The sequence below is a fragment of the Cryptotermes secundus genome, unplaced genomic scaffold (genome assembly GCF_002891405.2).
Source record: "Cryptotermes secundus unplaced genomic scaffold, Csec_1.0 scaffold72, whole genome shotgun sequence".
NCBI lineage: Eukaryota > Metazoa > Arthropoda > Insecta > Blattodea > Kalotermitidae > Cryptotermes > Cryptotermes secundus.
The window spans coordinates 161,860-179,419 of record NW_019730103.1 but is presented as its reverse complement, the minus strand read 5'-3'; the positions used below and the strand labels follow the sequence as shown (position 1 = coordinate 179,419).

The 17,560-nt window shown below is 45.5% G+C and overlaps 1 protein-coding gene across 7 annotated transcripts in view; it reads right to left on the bottom strand.

Annotated features, from left to right (window-relative positions):
- The window catches only part of LOC111865986 (afadin), a 211,199-nt gene that overhangs the window by 126,677 nt on the left and 66,962 nt on the right, over positions 1-17,560 (bottom strand). The window lies entirely within an intron of this gene.

Below are 17,560 nucleotides of genomic sequence, written 5' to 3'. Positions count from 1 at the left end.
TCTCCATGTTGTCCATACCAGCCGTGGGGCCCACTCACCCTCCTATCCAATGGGTATCGGGGGTTATCCGGGGGCAACGCGGCCAGAGCGTGAAGCTGGCCACTCGCCTCCAGCTACAGCCGAGGTCACATCCACTCCCCCATACGCCTTCATGACGTAGTGCTTAATTAGTTACGTACAGGGACCGCTTTACCTTTTATGTGCGGGAGTACTTACTTNGGGGGGGGGTCAACACAAGGTTAAAACGGTTTGTGAGTGACGCCTACCTAACAGAGAAATGTAAGCAGTTCTAGTTTAGGAACATACAAAATAATATAACCCAAAAATGGGATTCGTGTATAAACTGTTATATGATTTATGTCGCCATGCAACGGTTAACGATTTAATTCCTGGGCCAGTCCTGAAGGTGCAAACGTCTTCAAGACTGTCCGTGCAAATTAAAAGGTTTTGGGCATCCCTAAACATAATCCTAATTCCTGCTGGAACTGAGATGCGCTGTAAATAAGAAGAAGCCACACGGGGAAGTGAAGTAACCAAAACTCTAAAATTAGACGCTAGAAACAGGCAGCATTCAGAAAGGAACAACCCCGTTACGCAGTTGCCTGCGGATTCCGTTTTCCTGCAGATGGCAATGTCTCCGCTCACAACTTCCTGTTTCTTTGACTTCAAGCCACCCGCGTCTTCCTCCGTCGTGAATTGCCAACCATTCTCCATGCGTCACAATTAATGGCAGAAAACTGGCCCCTCAAATGGGCACGGGACAAAACGCAAATGTTACGTCACAGTTACAGCCAGGTCTGCAGAAACACTGGAGACCGCGACACGACTGGCTCTCGCCACCCTGCCCAACAATTCGTCCTCGAACTACTGCAGAACTATCAAACAAGCCTCTAACTTGCTGTATCTCATGGATTTCCATTACTTCTAAAAGGAACACAATGGTTTCAACCTCAATTTTAGGACGATTAACAGGGATCTACGAGTAAAAGTAAAGCTATCCCTGTAACAGGCCGTGAAAGCCCATACAGTTGTGAGATGTCGAGGCTTCCACATTTTGTCTACACAATCAGCTCAGAGATGGAGGTAAGGTTGTCAGCCTTACGCGCCTGCCGCGCTTTACTCCCCAGGAAGATTCCTGGTACTCATTTCTGTTAGAGGCTGAGTCGATCCCAGGGCCATAGTGCGGCTGGAAGACTTAGGTAAATTGAAAAAAGAAATCCATCTCATCGGGACTCGAAACCGCGACCTTCCGGCTTGTAGCATAGTGCCTCAACCAACTACGCTACAGAGTTCCCGTGGTATTTACGAGTATTCTACTAAACGACAACAAAACATACGGGCTCACTATTGGAAAGTTATATGTACTCACTGTACCAGATAATGGAGCTGATACAAACAGTATCAAACTATGCACAGCTGAAACAACCACAGAGCTTATCCTAATCAAGAACGGCGATCCGCTTGATGTGCCTAATTCACGCTATTCACGAAATGCAGGTTAAAATGCATTTTAAATATGCAGAGTGTAACGTTTACTAATATTATCCTTAGGTGTCCGTCCTCTTGTTATGTATTACAATTCGAAATGTGTAACCTTAGAATTTGTGCATTCTAAAGGGTTCCGACGGCGGTCTTTAACATCGTCCACCATCCTTAAAAGTAGTGAACATAACGTTTCGGAAACTCGATCTGTCTCCATCCTCAGGCGAGGAGGGAACACCTATTCTGTTGGGTCCCTTAGAAAAAGTTAACCTGCTGGACGATAGACAAAGTCCAAGAACCCAGTAATTCTGGCTTAGAATTTGTCTTACCATCAGCAACTCCAACCTTACGTGTCCGGCCTCTTGTTGCCTACTACAATTCGAAATTTATGACCTTAGGATGTGTCCAAACATTCGATTCACCCTACGGAATTTGACCAGAGGAAGAATTCAAGCACAACGAAGCAGTAAATTGGTGGTACGCTGAGGTGTTGTGTAATATCTCCATAAGCCATCTCTGAGTGTTTAAACTTACAAATATGGCGAATACTGGGCACTATGTTTGAAAAATTCCAGGCGACAGAAAAAACACATGGGCCACCAAACGAAACTGTTCTCAAAGACGGACACACAGTTTCACAATAGCAGCAAATTCAATTAAGTTCAATTCCTTATTATTTATGTGCCGAGACAACAGCCCAAGGCCAATTACAGACAGAGCACAGCGTAGATTGAAGTAATTACATTATGGACAATTATAACATAAAGTCAAAGACAAATCACAGGCAAGCACTGGAGGGAAAACCCATTAATGCAGACAAGTAAACAAATAATAATGTCGGGCTAATTCGATGTTTCAAATAAATTATTATTTATTTACGTGCTAACTTAAACCGAAAGCCATTTACAAAGTGGGTAAAAGTAAAGAAAAAGCCGGGTATGGGCTGTGCGCCCGGTGCTCCATTTCCAACACACGGGGGTTTCATATTTACGCCACCACGTCCAGACCCCTCCAGCTTCAAATGGGGAGAGGCTGTCTCTTCCTGATGGCAGGGTGCTGAGCAGTCACCGCCATCTGGCACAGAAGGTAAGAACGTCCACTTCGCTCTCCGTGCGCATGTGCAAGAGAACTCCTTTTATATAAATACGAGGGGGAAACCCCGTATAAGTTCAATAGGCAGATAACTTCTTTGGTATCTCCATCATTCACTCATTTTCTTCATTTCTTTTGTTCCTTCCACGTGCTTACCTGGTTTCCTTATCCCTCCGTCTAAAACAGCGACTGAAGTTACATCTTCATCAGTCAGACGGCACAGTTTCGATATCATGTGTTAAAAAAAACTCCGTGGCTGTAGTCCGCAAGCGAACTATACCGACCGAGCGACCGCAGCTTGTCGGAGTAGTACCAACTTCTGAGGATAGAGGGTGTCGCGTGGTAAGCGCAACGAATCGCCACGGCCGTTAATCTCGGTTTTCTAGACCGGAGTCGCCATTACCTTGAAACAGCTCCTCAATTATCCTCACGAGGCTGAGTGGACCCCGTTCCAGACCCACTACTTCTCAGAAAATTTGGTAGCGGTGGGAATAGAACCCGGGATCTCTGGATCTGTAGCCAGGAACTGACAACTAGACCACAAGTACGTCAAAGCTACTACGGTATGAAAAAGACATATAACAGCTATGCAAATACTCAGAAAAGAGACACACGTCAACCATTCTCTGGTCTGTATAGTATTCATTCAGACTTACACTGATTAAACGCCTCAAATAACTAACTAAAAACGCAGAGGAGTATACTTTCACTGACACCGTTAAACAGCGGCGTTATTCATAGCAGGAGTGGCTGTTTCTGGGTGAATAATCTCTTTTATATAACGACATGAAGAGGGTTAAGCACAGCTAAGTTACTTCGTATCTAAAAACCTACACTTACGAAAGTATTTCCCTAACTTATGTTTCTTGGGGGGCCACTGGCTTATCAATTCGTGAGCAAAAACAAGTCCAACATCAGTCCTAACGTTACACCACCTTCTCACGTCTTCCCTCTCGCACCCTTGACAATAACAAATGCTCCAAAGACAAAAAAGAAAGCAATAAATAGGTATAGAGACGACCACAAGGCTCGAGGGTTGGAATGCGACAGGCCAGAGAGCATTAATGTCCGCACCATAAGTGCGTAATTCATTAGCCGCGACACCAGACTGCTGTCGCTCAACACCGGACTACAGGTAAGAAGTATCAAGGGGCCAGACGTCCAAATATTTATGAAAATGTTCAATTAAATTTCTGCATGAAAATGAAAAAGTTTTGCCCGACGACAAACGAAATAACTGGCGAAAGTACGAAACCTACAAACAGTATCACAATTTGCAGTCTTCGCTTAGTATTCTTAGGGCGATTAAATAAATGAACGGGATGGACGATCCTGTGTATAAGAGGGAAACAAGAAATACATACCAAATTTTGGACGAAGAAAACTACTTGCAAATGTTGACATAAACAGGACGAGAACATTAAAATGTCACCGAAAAAAAAAATACCATAAAAAATGTGAATTGTAACTGGGCTGATTCTAATGAAGGAACTGAAATAAAGTTGGGATGTGGCGACATGTAGTTTGGCGCCCGTGTGGAGGCGGGGTCGGATACCTCCACCGTGACCCTGCGAGTCGTAAGAGGCGACAAAAAGGGAAGTCTCAAATGTGAGACGGTAAAACATGGTCTTGAGTCCCAAGGGATTGAGACCCGAGAAAGGCTGCACTGGCAAGGGCCAGCAGCATAAACAAAAGGTAGACCCGACCTCTCGTCAGAGAGGGCGCCCCACAAAATCACGACCGTAAATGCCAAACACTAATAAACATCTGGTCATGAGCCCCACATGGAGCTCGACACCAAGACTTACCGACTGACTGACCGTCAGTCGCAATGTGACTTGGACTTGTAGTTTGGTAGATGATCGCAAGTGTTTCGTGAGAATCTGTTGCTCCATCTTCGTGGCAGAAGACCAGTATAGTGACCGACTACAGGCTCCACAGCCGGCAAGGCGAGGAAGTTACTCATCACCACGTGCAGACCGGCTAGGGGATCCCCCTGCCTCTCATTCTTTTAAATATTTTGCAATATCGGTGAGGCTTACTTTAAGAAAAGCCCAGACGAAAAGCAAGAGCTCTAAAGTAGTTATATATAAGAGTTGAATTCTTACGCCCAAAAAATGACACAACATCTCTAGCACGAAAACCAGTAAGCTGGTAACGTTTGTGGATATGACTGCTGGTTATTCAGAGAACAGACTGAAACTCAGAAATGCGCTCTATAATGCTAATGCAGGTGGTACATATAGTTACCGCTATGCTTTAAAAAGTTGCCTTGAACAGTGCGTGTTCAACGGAGTAACTTACGACACTTTAGAACTTCAATCAGACATTCAACTGCCCATAACTATGGTTCGAATACATTAAATTGTGTACCATTTTACTGTAAAATTCCAGCATTCAGTTTCATCAAAATCTGTGCAAACGTGCTGATTAATAATTCAGACCTAAGAACACACAGGCACCTTCGCTTCCTTCAACTCCAGAATAATTTAACAAATTTCAGTACTGAACACTTCCATCCGTTACTAGCGCTAGCGAGCTCCGAACGCTCCGAACCGTATGGAAACGCCGATAGATGGAAGTTCTGCAGAGATAGCCCGGTTACTCTGGCTAAGTTTGTATCGATAAATCGGTAATACACGATTCCGAGTAAAGGTATGCAGTATCGACATGGATCGAGTATATCTGTATAATGCGAAATGTCTCGAAGGCATATAATTATTCCTAATAGACTTGAAAGGACTCTGACGATGCTGTATGCTGTACAGAGCTATAACGCTTATTTTGGACTCTATCCATCGTCTGGTATATACAAGACAAAAAACCCACAACGTTTCGGAGACTGGATCTGTCTCCGTCCTCAGGTGGATGGGGTAGGGTAGACCTACTCAATTGGGCCCGTTAGAAAGAGCTAGTCTCAAACACTGGACCGATTACAGTGATTGAGACTACCTCTTTCTAACGGACCCACCTGAGGACGGAGACAGACCCAGTCTCCGAAACGTTATATATACCAGACGATGGAAAGAATCCAAAACAAGCCTTATAGCTCTGTACAGCATACACCATCGTCAGAATCCTTTCAAATCTATAAAGCCATCTAGCCATCTTCTTCTTGGTCTGCCTGGATCACGTCTTCCTATCGGCTGACAATATAAAAGCTGCTTGGGAACTCTTTCTGATGGTACCCTCTGTAGACTTTCAGCCCTAGCTGTCACCCCGTTCCTTGTCTCGCAGAGTACAACGTGCTGTATGCACCGCAGAAACCGCATCTCCGTTGCTTCTTACAAATAGTGGGAAATGGATACTACCTTTGTGTACACCCGGTCACGCTCCTGCAGCAGAGAATAATAAAGTGAAGTGCACCGACAGGTATGAATAATGAAGCAGGAGGATAAACTGCATGACTCTTATAAGAGGCACGTTGCCCTAACTATAAAATTACCAGCATCACAGTTGTAACGTAGGAAGGGACACCTCTAAAGCTTTCCTTCAATGTTCACTGGTCGTGGAGACAGTTCGTAGTTTCGAGTGCACCTGTACTCTCGCCACGCAGAACCTTGTCCCTACAATGTGCCTAAAACCGACAGGGGATGCCAGGCTCTCATAATTTGACAATAAAAATTACGCGTCTAATAAAAACGTGAAAGAACTTTGTTCAAAGCCATAAAATTATCTGGTGAAATTATACTGCACTCAATCAAAGCAAATGTTCATCTCTCCTTACATGTTTCGGCAGAATTCTGCCATCTACCAATGAGCCCTCGGTGCCCATTGGGTGGGCTCCGGACCCTACCGGGACTCGTCCAGCCCGCAGCCAGTCGCTATCCTGACTTCGTTCAATCACGTTCACGAGTCACTAAGAGTTCACAGGCTGTGACTACAATACAATCAGGTATCGCTAATTTCATTAATTTGTATGTGTAATTCTTTAAGAAGATTTCAGATAATTTTAATCAATAATTTAATATTCATATATTTCGGCTGTTAGGTACAGAGTAGGGGGGGGGGCACGCGTTAGCGTAGTTGGTTGAGGCACTATGCTACAAGCCGGAAAGTCGCAGGTTCAAATCCCGATGAAGTCTTTGGATTTTTTTTTTAAATTGACCTAATCCTTCCAGCCGCACTATGGCCCTGGGGTCGACTCAGCCTCTAACAGAAATGAGTACCAGGAATTAATTAAATAACTTTCCTGGGGAGTAAAGCGCGGCCGGCGCGTAAGGCTGACAACCGTACCGCCATCTTTGAGCCGATTGTCTAGATAACGTGGGAACCTCAAAGTCTCACAACCCTATGGGCCTTCACGGCCTGTTACAGGGGTAGCTTTACTTACTTTACTTTCAGTTACAGAGTAGGGGCTTCATACTGTGACGCACAGACTCACTGCTAGGCAGCGACTCAGTAAACATATCCCGCGGCAACGAATACGCAAGAATAAAGGACATTCTTAGCCCGGCAACCCCAGTTTTATAGGTCACGCAACCCCGTAATGTGTGACAATATGTTATTTTGACGTCCATTATATTCCGCTACGAGCTACATGCTGTCCTGTTACATGCCGTCATATNAAAACTCATAAAAGATAAAATAATGTGACCTCAGAAGGGAGTTAACACTAGAGAGAGAGAGAGAGAGAAAGAAAGAAAGAAAGACCCAGGAGCCGGGATAGCTTAGTCCGTGCAATGACTGGCACCGGGCTGGACGACCGAGGGGTCGGGGTTCGAATCCCGGTAGGGTCAAGAATTTTCTCTTCTCCACATCCAGGCCGGGTCTGGGACTCACCCAGCCTATGTAATGGGTACCAGGGGCTCCTTTCCCGGGGGTAAAACGGCCGGGGAGTGAGGCTGACCACTCACCTCCAACTAGTGCAGAGGTCAAGAAAATGTGGATCTATACATCCGCTCCTAACATGCCTTCATGACGTAATGCTTAATTAGTTAGGCACAGGGACAACTTTGTACGAGTATATGCAGCCTGAACAGAAACCCGGGTAAAATTCACGTGAACTGAAATCTGTTTCAGCTTTCGTGCAACGCATAGAGAGGCTTAAACTTGGCGGTGGTCAAGCTTACGACCGTTCAAGTGACTAAGCTGCCGTTGTAGCATAAGATACGTAAGACAGGACTGATCTGCTCTGCAAGGCCTTCACTGACACAGGACTTGTATACAGTGCAAAAGGAAGAATAGTCAAGAACGTGCCATACGTGCGAAACGTACACTTGACGAAAGGCCAAGCATATTCAGAAGAGACAAACCCATCTTCTCGTCAGAGAGGATGTTACATATGGACAATGGCGGCAAGAGTTCAGGGTAAAAAAAAACTCTCGTCTGGTGTCAATGGGCTTGACGCCAATAAGAACTGATGGGCAATAAACCGCCAGTCGTAAAGTAACTTCGACTTTAACTTTGAGTTCTGCTGCGACTCTCGTCAGAGAGGGCGCCCCAAATCCACAAACCCGCAAATGTCTGAGAGTAATATAAATCCGGTTTTGGGCCCCAGATGGGTGCCCGTCACAAAAACAGACTGGCCGAATCACCGTCGGTCGTAACCCAGAGGAAGAGCAACGTCCGCAGTTGGAAGCTGCTACCAAGCAACGGCTAGTAAAGTGTGCTGTAGTTACAATGATCTTTCGAGTGTGTAACTCATTGAGACTGTCGTAGTCACTTGTAATTACTTTCTGTAGGTGTTCAATAATACCGATTATCAGTCCAAACCCCGTCTATGGTCACTCAATCACGTGACAATATATTACAATACAGACAACATAAATGCAATGTAAATGCCTGTATATCCGTGGCTATAAACACATGCCATTATAAACTACAATAATAGTTTATTTGTCATTTAGTATGATCTATTGCATTCGCAGATCGCCGAAGGTGAAGAGTGCGAGACGGCGATGACGGGCCGGTCTCGACATGTGTCAACATCTGTTTGGGCGAGCCACCCTCCTCGACCAACATTTTCTTAAACCCTGGGTTGTACAACGTATATAACCAGCTGACACGACGTCGTGTAAAGCCTTGTTATGGTAACCATATTAATTAATGAAACAACGTTAACAGTGGACGTAGTAGAGCCCATAAAGTTTAGACAACCCATGCTTCACTCAAATTTGAAGAAAGGCAAACGCTCTGCAGTATTGTCTAAGATCAAAATATATTCCGTAGCAGCAGAAAAATCGCAAAATACACATACAGAATGCATTAACATTCTGTGCGGTGTATCGCAAGTGACGAAGTATTCGTCTGTTGCCTGTAAACGCTTGCAAAACTTATAACAAAATAATCTACAATTAATAATATACACGAATGTATGTGTGTTCACTGTTATATCTTGTGGCACGTGTATTTCGTATAGTCACACCACTTGAGATGTCCCTGTGATGCGTCGCAACTCTCCCTGGCGTCACATTCAAAACGAAATATTCACTACTTGCTTTGGGGCACAGTATAAGGGGTTGGCGCGACGAATGATGCTGGGTTCCAGATCTGAGGAGTGGATTTAGTGAACATTTCTATTACAATTGCGCCTGATGTGACGCGTGACACACTGAACTCCTTCCCAACGACGTTTGTTTGCTTGGTAACACTTCAATTGCTGAATCCTCAGTCCTCTCACATTCACCAATACACTGCCTTATATAAAATGGCGGATAAGTTGATAGAGATCACCGTCTGCATGGGTTCCATTACTGTTCTTCATGTCCGCGTTGCGCTGGATACGCCTGTAATACCATGGTAACCGAACCCGCTGTCCACCAACGGACGTCTACGAAACCTATTTAGCTAACCGTTGCCTAGTGATGCCTCACAATATAAATCGAGAAAGAATGAAAAGCGCTGTCTGCTTCCAGAATTCGAGCACTGCTCCTTTACCTCGAGATCATAGGCACTTGTAACTTCTCCTCTCGCGGGACAAGGAGAACAAAACGCATGTGCACCCTGTGGTCTACAATGTCCTCCCCTCTAATGGGTGCTTATCAAATTATAATAACCAGACGTTTTATAAGTAATGGGACAGACGAAGTCTCAGCACTAGGCGCGCTGGAAAACTGATACGTATTCTCAGCGCAGTGCAGTGCCATAGCTACACAGCTCTCGTCCGCCCGCAAGTGGGTGGGAACTAAGCTGCCGTTGTGCGGCCACTTCTGGCCTATTGTACCAGCCCCAGATGATAGGTGAGGGTGATTATGGAGCAATTGGTGGAATGAAGATTGGCAGGGGAAACCGAAGTACTCGGAGAAAACCTGCCCCAGCGCCACTTTGTTCACCACAAATCCCACTTGACCAGACCCGGGATCGAACCCGGGCCGCCGCGATAGGAAGCCAGCGACTAACCGCTTGAGCTATGGCGCGGCCCAGCCTTACATGTTACAATGAATGCGTTTATTCTCAGACGCCTGTCAATACATGGCCACCACGTTTGTATTCGGAGGGTAGTCGCTTGAAATATCGCCCGAGAGGCTTCCTGTCTTCAGACTTCCGCAGTTTTCCTCAACCTTTACAAAAAAAGCCACGACATACGTGTACCTCCGAACTGAGCATGTTATGGGGGGCAGGTGGAGGAAGGAAGAAAATAAAATAAACGTAGAGCAAAGAGATAATTATACATAAAGAGAAATATAATATTAATAAATAGACGCATAGAGGCTGACACGTGTAGGTATTTGTCCTCGAGTGACTTATAAGACGGGGTTTGGATTGGAAGAATAAATTTATTGACACCTTACACATTCACAACTCGGGACTACAGGAAATTGCAGCGCTATCGCTGATTTACACACTTTACAGTTCACCGTTGCACACGCACTAGGATTCTGCATCTTCACTAGTCGTATCCTGGCAACGGCTTTATAACAGTCTCGCTGTCACTTCAAATCACGCATGAAGTTTTCTTTTTACAGTTTTAGTCCCTTCTTGCAATTTCTTCTCAATTGCCTTCGACTGCCAACTCCAGTACTCGACCCAACAACTGACTCAAATGAACTCCACTTGTGACAACTAACTCAAATGACCATTCTCGTCCCTTTATAACCCCTCGGCACGGACTATGCAGAAAACACAGCCCCTCTATTGTTGATAAGGCTTGTTTCCTCACCCGTTACCTAGCAATAGAAGTACTATTGTTTCGTGCATTAGATCCCGCGGGAATGTGTTGCCTACCAATGGGTGTACACGTCACAATATGCAGCATACAAATAACTACTGTCATTTTATTTGACCCTGTTGGTGATTATAAGGATAACCTCATCCATGGGCTGGGAAGAGTGTCAGCAGATACCTTCCACGGCTCTACTGTACAATACAGTAACTGTCAAGCGTCCCCAAGTACACAACAAATTCATGTGTGATTCGTTTTGCCAGCTGTTGGCATTTGAAATTATATGGCGTAGAATGGTAGGATGGCTGGTGAACAACTGATTCGCACGGATGTGGACTGAAATAATAGTGGTCTAATGGCGGTATAAAATCCCTCGAATTTCCTGGAAGGACTGAGGAAAACGACGGTAGATTTTAGTTAAAGATAGCCCGTCTCGGCCGAGATTCGAACCGAGCGGCTCGCGAATCTAAGTCAAAATGCACACAGAGAAAGGAAGCTCTCGAAATAACAGAAATGGTCCTCCAAATTTGGGATTGGATGGAGGGCTAACAACTCTTGCAAATGTTAGGGAACGTTTACAGGGACGCAGACTTGGGTGGGTTCTGTGGGATGACCTAAGCAACGGAAGGTACATGCGAAACATCTGAGAACATGGCGGCGTCAGAATACAGATAAGGAGTGCCGCGAGTTCCACACTCCGTGCTCTTCGCCGAATATTATTCAGATGATCAAATGCGTGGAAGAGATGAGACACTCTGTACAATTCTTTTTTGTCGACAACAGTGAAGGAAACAGATCAGTTCGAAGAAGCGGAGATCTGAGGATAACATTAAGCTGCATCTTAAACAGACACAGTGTGAACTCCAATATCTTGATACGGATAAGCACAAGTTGCAGGCTCTTCCAAACATGGATTCCATCAGTCAATTTCCTGACTAGCTGAGCGCCTGTCATCCTCAATAAGGACTCTGACTACGTTTACTTAGTTGGAATCTTAATTAGCACAAATCAAGAAGCTGTGGGCAGACACAATCGCCTACGTCACGAACCCACAACTCTTCTGCGCTTGCGTGTACCCTTTGCCACGGGAACATGTTCACCGAGCAGTTACCTAGCAACGATACGCAAAGTAAAAACTGTAAAGGGCCCTACACACGCTCCGGTAGACCTGTCAGGTGCGCCTGCACAGTCGCGCCTGCGCAGGTCGACCGGAGCGTGTGGATGATAAAACGTCGCAGTTATTGTGACCTGAACAGTCCGCCGGAGCATATTCGAAAAATCATTAGACGACCTGTGCAGTTTTGTACCTGAACCAGGCAAACCGGAGCGTGTGGCGAAATGGCCATCCTCATAACGGTATCTTTCTATTTTAATTAATGGGGCAACTAATGACAGGAGCTGTAAATAAGTTTCTTCATTCATGCGCAAATAATTGTGCCAATCTTTAGGGACCAACTTCAATTCACGTAACAGATTCACATGTGAATAAACGTTTCTTTTCATCAACCACTCTTTGCACCAGGTTTGACGCTTACTTTTCGGTTTGAAAGAATTTGTAGCTAATAATAAGCCAAATACAGCTAGAACATCGTCATCTGTAGATGCCATGTCCGACCGTAGCAAACACGCAACTGAAGTAATATCGGAAAGGTGTACCTGAGCGTGTGGGCGCACTGGGGTTTTCAGGTCGACCTGCGCAGGCGCACCTGTGCAGGCGCGCCTGACAGGTCTACCGGAGCGTGTGTAGGGCCCTTAAAGCTATCCCTGTAACAGGCCGTGAAGGCTCATAGGGTTGTGAGACGTCGAGGCCCCCACATTTTGTAGACAATCGGCTCAAAGATGGCGGTAAGATTGTCAGCCTTACGCGCCGGCCGCCCTTTACCCCCCAGGAACATTCCTGGTACTCATTTCTGTTAGAGACTGAGTCGGCCCCAGGGCCACAGTGCAGCTGGAAGGATTACGTAAATTGAAAAAAAAAACTCATCGGGACTCGAACCCCCGACCTTGTAGCACAGTGCCTCAACCAACTACGCTACCACGTTGGATACATATAAAGACACAGACTGAGAGGAGGGGTTTGTAAGTACCCAACTGTGATGGGCTTGGGCGCCATGGTGTACGTACCAAGTTTCACGATGACAGGTTCAGGCATTCAAAAGTTAACATAGGGGATTCACAGAGACACAGCATGGAAATCGCATAATCAAAGCACGGAAATCTGGCTAAAAACTAGCAGAAATCCCTGCGTACTGCAGGGCTGATGCCAAATGGCACTAATTGATCCACAATCGAAACATTTTCAACAACTCCGTAAGTCCAACAGCACAAGTTTGAAAACAGCTATTTTAAATTACGCGTAATGCTTCTGTCAGTCATACAGTTGTTGATGTCTGTCCATCTGACCTCACTATACAGCAATTTCACTTCGCATAGCAACAGCAAGGCCCCCCCTTCGAAACCAGGGCCAAGCAAATTGCCGTGACCCCAACAAAATATTTTAATGTACAGTGTGGAGTAAATATATCTGTACAGTCGATGCGAACAGGATTTCGTGATTACTACAACAATAATAAAAAAAAATTAAAATCAACGTCATCGGGAACACCAGACGTACCACAGTTAATTTCCTTGCCTCCAGCTCTGCGTTCATGAGTGACAGGATTTCCATTTTTATGCTAGAAGTCTAGAATCGATGGTACAGATGTCAATAACCAATCGACTGACAGCACAATCGCAATAACCCATGAGTAACGAGTACATAGCCTTCCTTGTCTATTTAGCGAGCAGCTGGTGCGAAGCTGCGCTCCAAAACTAAATTCTGGAGGTTCCAGGTTCAAATACAGGCCATGTTCGACGCACAGTCTTCCATGGTTGTCCTCAGTCTCTCCAGACCACTACCGGTACCCCATGGTAGGAAGTTAACAAGAGTTGGGCGGTGGGGTACTGAAGTTACACATCAATTCCAAAGTGCAGTTCCAGAGACATACGCGTAACGCTGCCTGCGGCCGCTAGCTCCGTTTTCCACACCCCTAACATGAGACATTCTTCCACACTTGTACTGGAAAGGAATGTAGAACAAACATCAAACTTATCACAGCTTATGAGTGGCTGTTCTCCAAACATACCAGATGCACTGACAGGCACCCTTCCATCCCACATCAACAGCAACATATAACAAGTGCGTGTGAAATAGGTTTTCCTAATTAGGCTTCAGGAATGATAAATTAGGGTGCAAAAGGAACCCACTGTAACGCGCTTCTCAGCTCAGCATGGAAACAAAGCTGTCCATATGAAAAATGGTAGGGGAAACTCTGAGAGGTCATAATTATAAACTACAGGTTATAAATAACAGGAAGATAAAGCCAGACATTTCGTCGAACAAATTACTTTGAATTAACTTCTTACTTCATTTGGGTAGATACACTGGAGCCTTTCGCTGAAGGAGTAACTGTCACTGATAACAATTCTACAAAAGATATCCATTCGAACATACAGAGTTTACAGTGACGACAGAAAGGACACGTGAATGTCACCAAAGCATACTTCTGCATGCTCAGGGTGTTACTTCAAACTACGCTCCCTGAAGGCGAGAGAATTCTCAGCATAATCAGTAATTTGCGCTGAATAATGACTGAAATTATAGGTGCAGTGTGTGCGTCTCCTTACGGTGTGCCAGCTTGCGAGAGAACGTGGGCTTCCCCAGTACTTGCCGGGACATGATAGGAGTCGCGACAGCTCAGTCGGTATACCGACGGGCTCAAGGATTCCCGGCAGTAGAAGATTTTTTCCTTTCTGCAAAGAGTCCAGACCGGCTCTGGGGCCCACTCAGACTGCTATTCAGTGGGTACCGGGGGCTCTTTCCCCGGGGGTAAAGCGGCCTTGGTGTGAACCTGACCACTCACCTCCATCTACTGCCGAGGTCAAGAATGGTCGGGCTACACCTTCAGTCTCCCATGTCTTATGGCGCAGTGCTTAACTGACAAGGCACTTTCCTCAAGAATGCTAACGAACTCTGTCCAAATAAACGAAGGACTACAGGCCCAATGTACATTATATATCGGTGGGCTGCCTCAAGAGGAAACGCTTCGTACTTGTATCAGAGCGGTGCGGGATTCGCGTCTCGGCTGAGACACCAACAATCCTACCTGATGCTTTTCGTGGTTTTCTCAGTCCCTCGAGGCACACGCCGGGCCAGTATCTTAAATTAGGTCACGACCGCTTCCCAGTTCACTGTTCACAATAATCCAATTATCAGACACGGCACAGTCAACGTCGCTAACAAGATTGTTAAATAAACCTCTCGAAACAGAGAAACAAACGAACCTCGGGATTTGAACATTGGCCGCTGCAAACCAGCGCAGAAATTGCAGCGTTTGCAGTTCTTATCGACAGGCGACCAATCCGCCTGCACAGAACACAAATACGAACAAGGCAACGGAAGCCCTGATCGAATGGATAAGATTCTGCTTTGTATGCGGAAGGTCTAGGGTTCAAATGTGGGCCATGAGACGGCCCCTCCCGAATGACAATTTTCGCGTTCTTTCCTATTCTTCTTGGTAACTCCAAGGAGCTAAAGCCCTTCTTGAGAAGCCAACACTTTTTCAGCCACTCAGGAAATTCCCATATTTTATGCAATCCGAAGGTTCACAAAAGCCCGTCACTGGTGTCTATCCTGAGCCGAATGAATCCTATCCTTACCACCCCATCCTACTTCTCTACGAGCCGCTTTTACCCTAATTTCCTTATTTTTAAAAAGTAAAAGGGATGATTATGAAATATCCTTGCTGTGTGCTGTATGGGTCTGGAACGAGATCCATTCAGCGTAATTTCGCGTAATTTCACTTTGTAACTTGCCACTATTCAGTATCCTGCAAACAACACACAAGTCAACGTGCAAGTCCACTGGTTTTGTGTAATGCGAAGAAAACAATTCTCTGTGAAGGATGAATGCATTTTTACTTCGCTTGATTTGCTTCAGTATTCTCGTATGAGTTTCACAGCCATGCTGTCACGTCTGGGGACTGTTGCGTACTCACGACAAGCTGCCTACAAAGCAATTCACGCGCGTTCCAAACAGCTCGCAACACGAGGCAATTCGCATCATCCTGTTGCTCCCACCTGGAGCATAGGGCATCCATGAAACGCTTCCTTTCATTTCAGTTTCTTAATCGCAAGGCCGTTACCTACACTGGAAAACACAACTACAGAATAAACGGAGACAAACTTCCATGCCTTGAGTGGGATCAGAACCCAGCCCGTGTTGGAGCGGGTGAAGACGTTTCATGCATCAGACCGCGCGGCCACTGGGATCGGCAAGTCGCTTAGTTACCTCGCAACAAGCGCCAGGCACGATTTTATTACGGTAAAAACTGGTTACAACGGAATCGAGGTGCACGTACGATTTTCGTTTCAAACAGGTTTTATTTTGTACACAGAAACACTGTTAGCCGTGCCTACACCACACAGACCTACCTGATTCCAAATGTTTGTGGCGATGGTATATTAATTCAATTACTGACCTTCGGGACATTATGCTTTTATTTAAAAGCGTTTCGGAGACTGGATGTTGTCTCCGTCTTCAGGTAAAAAAGCTTACTCAATTGGGCTCAACAATTGAGCTAGTCATCATCTCCGGACCTAGGAGACTACTAGTTTTAGCGATTGGACCCAAGTGAGTAGGCCTTTACCTGAGGCCTTGGTCTATACCGTTGCCTCTTGTTTTCGTAAGTTACCGTATTTACGCATGTATAGGCCGCAGCACAATTTTCAGACAGAAATTATAGAAAAAATAATTTTCTTGGAATATTATTTCAGGAGTATTACACCCTGTATTACTAATTATGAATATAATTTTTTTTAAATGAAGTGTGATTTCGAATATTTCGAATATAAGCCGCACCCCAGTTTTCCTCTTGAATTTTTGGCAAAAAATGTGCGGCCTATACATGCGTAAATACGGTAAGTGCCGATTTATTTAACGATGCTTCTCAAGGGGCAGTGGTTACAGTCAACTGGTAAAGGCAAAGTTGTCCCTGTACTCACTACGTCATGAAGGATGCACAGATCCACATTTTCTTGACCTTGGCACTAGCTGGAGGTAAGTGGTCAGCTTCACGCCCCGGCCGCTTTACCCTTGGGGAAAAAGCCCCCCCGGTACCCATTAGTTAGGAGATTTGGTGGATCCAAGTCGGTCTGGACGATTTGGAAAAGAGAAAATTCTTGACCCTGCCGGGATTCGAACTGCGACCCTTCAGTCGTCCAGCCCGTAGCCAGACGCTATACCGACCAGTAAACTGGTAAGGACATGAAACACAGCAACCGTGTGTTTACGTTAAGATATTATCCCGGTATCGGTTTGGAGAGGCTAAGAAAAAAAGCGAAACACCTGTCGAGGTGGTCGACCACCAGACCGAGAATCGAAACAGGGTCCCTCGGAATAAGTACAGTGCGGTCGCATTTGTATGCAAATTTGAAACAGTGGGATGTACTAATAGTGCCACTTTATGCGAAAAGTTTGGTATAATGCGAACCCCCAAAAATTGGGCAAGTCTCACGTACATGCGTTTCAAAACTTGTCTTGGGGCCTTCAGCAACAGATCCTCCCACTGTAATGCTAATCACTCAACCGCGATCTTAGGGCAAACCGAGGAAACTGACAACCGCAACGCAACCGCAATTTCCGAGAAATGTCGCCGATTTCAAGCAGGCAACTAGTTTCCAGATTAGCAGGCGCACACTGAGGAAACTTATGTTTGAGTAGTTGCTCACATCGTCTCAAGTGCGTGTGTTCGTCCGGCGTAATGCGTGACTGCACTTGTCTTCCGCAGCAGAAGTTAATGCTGATCCTGTCATAATTAGGAGGCAGTTGAGCCCGGCTGAGAC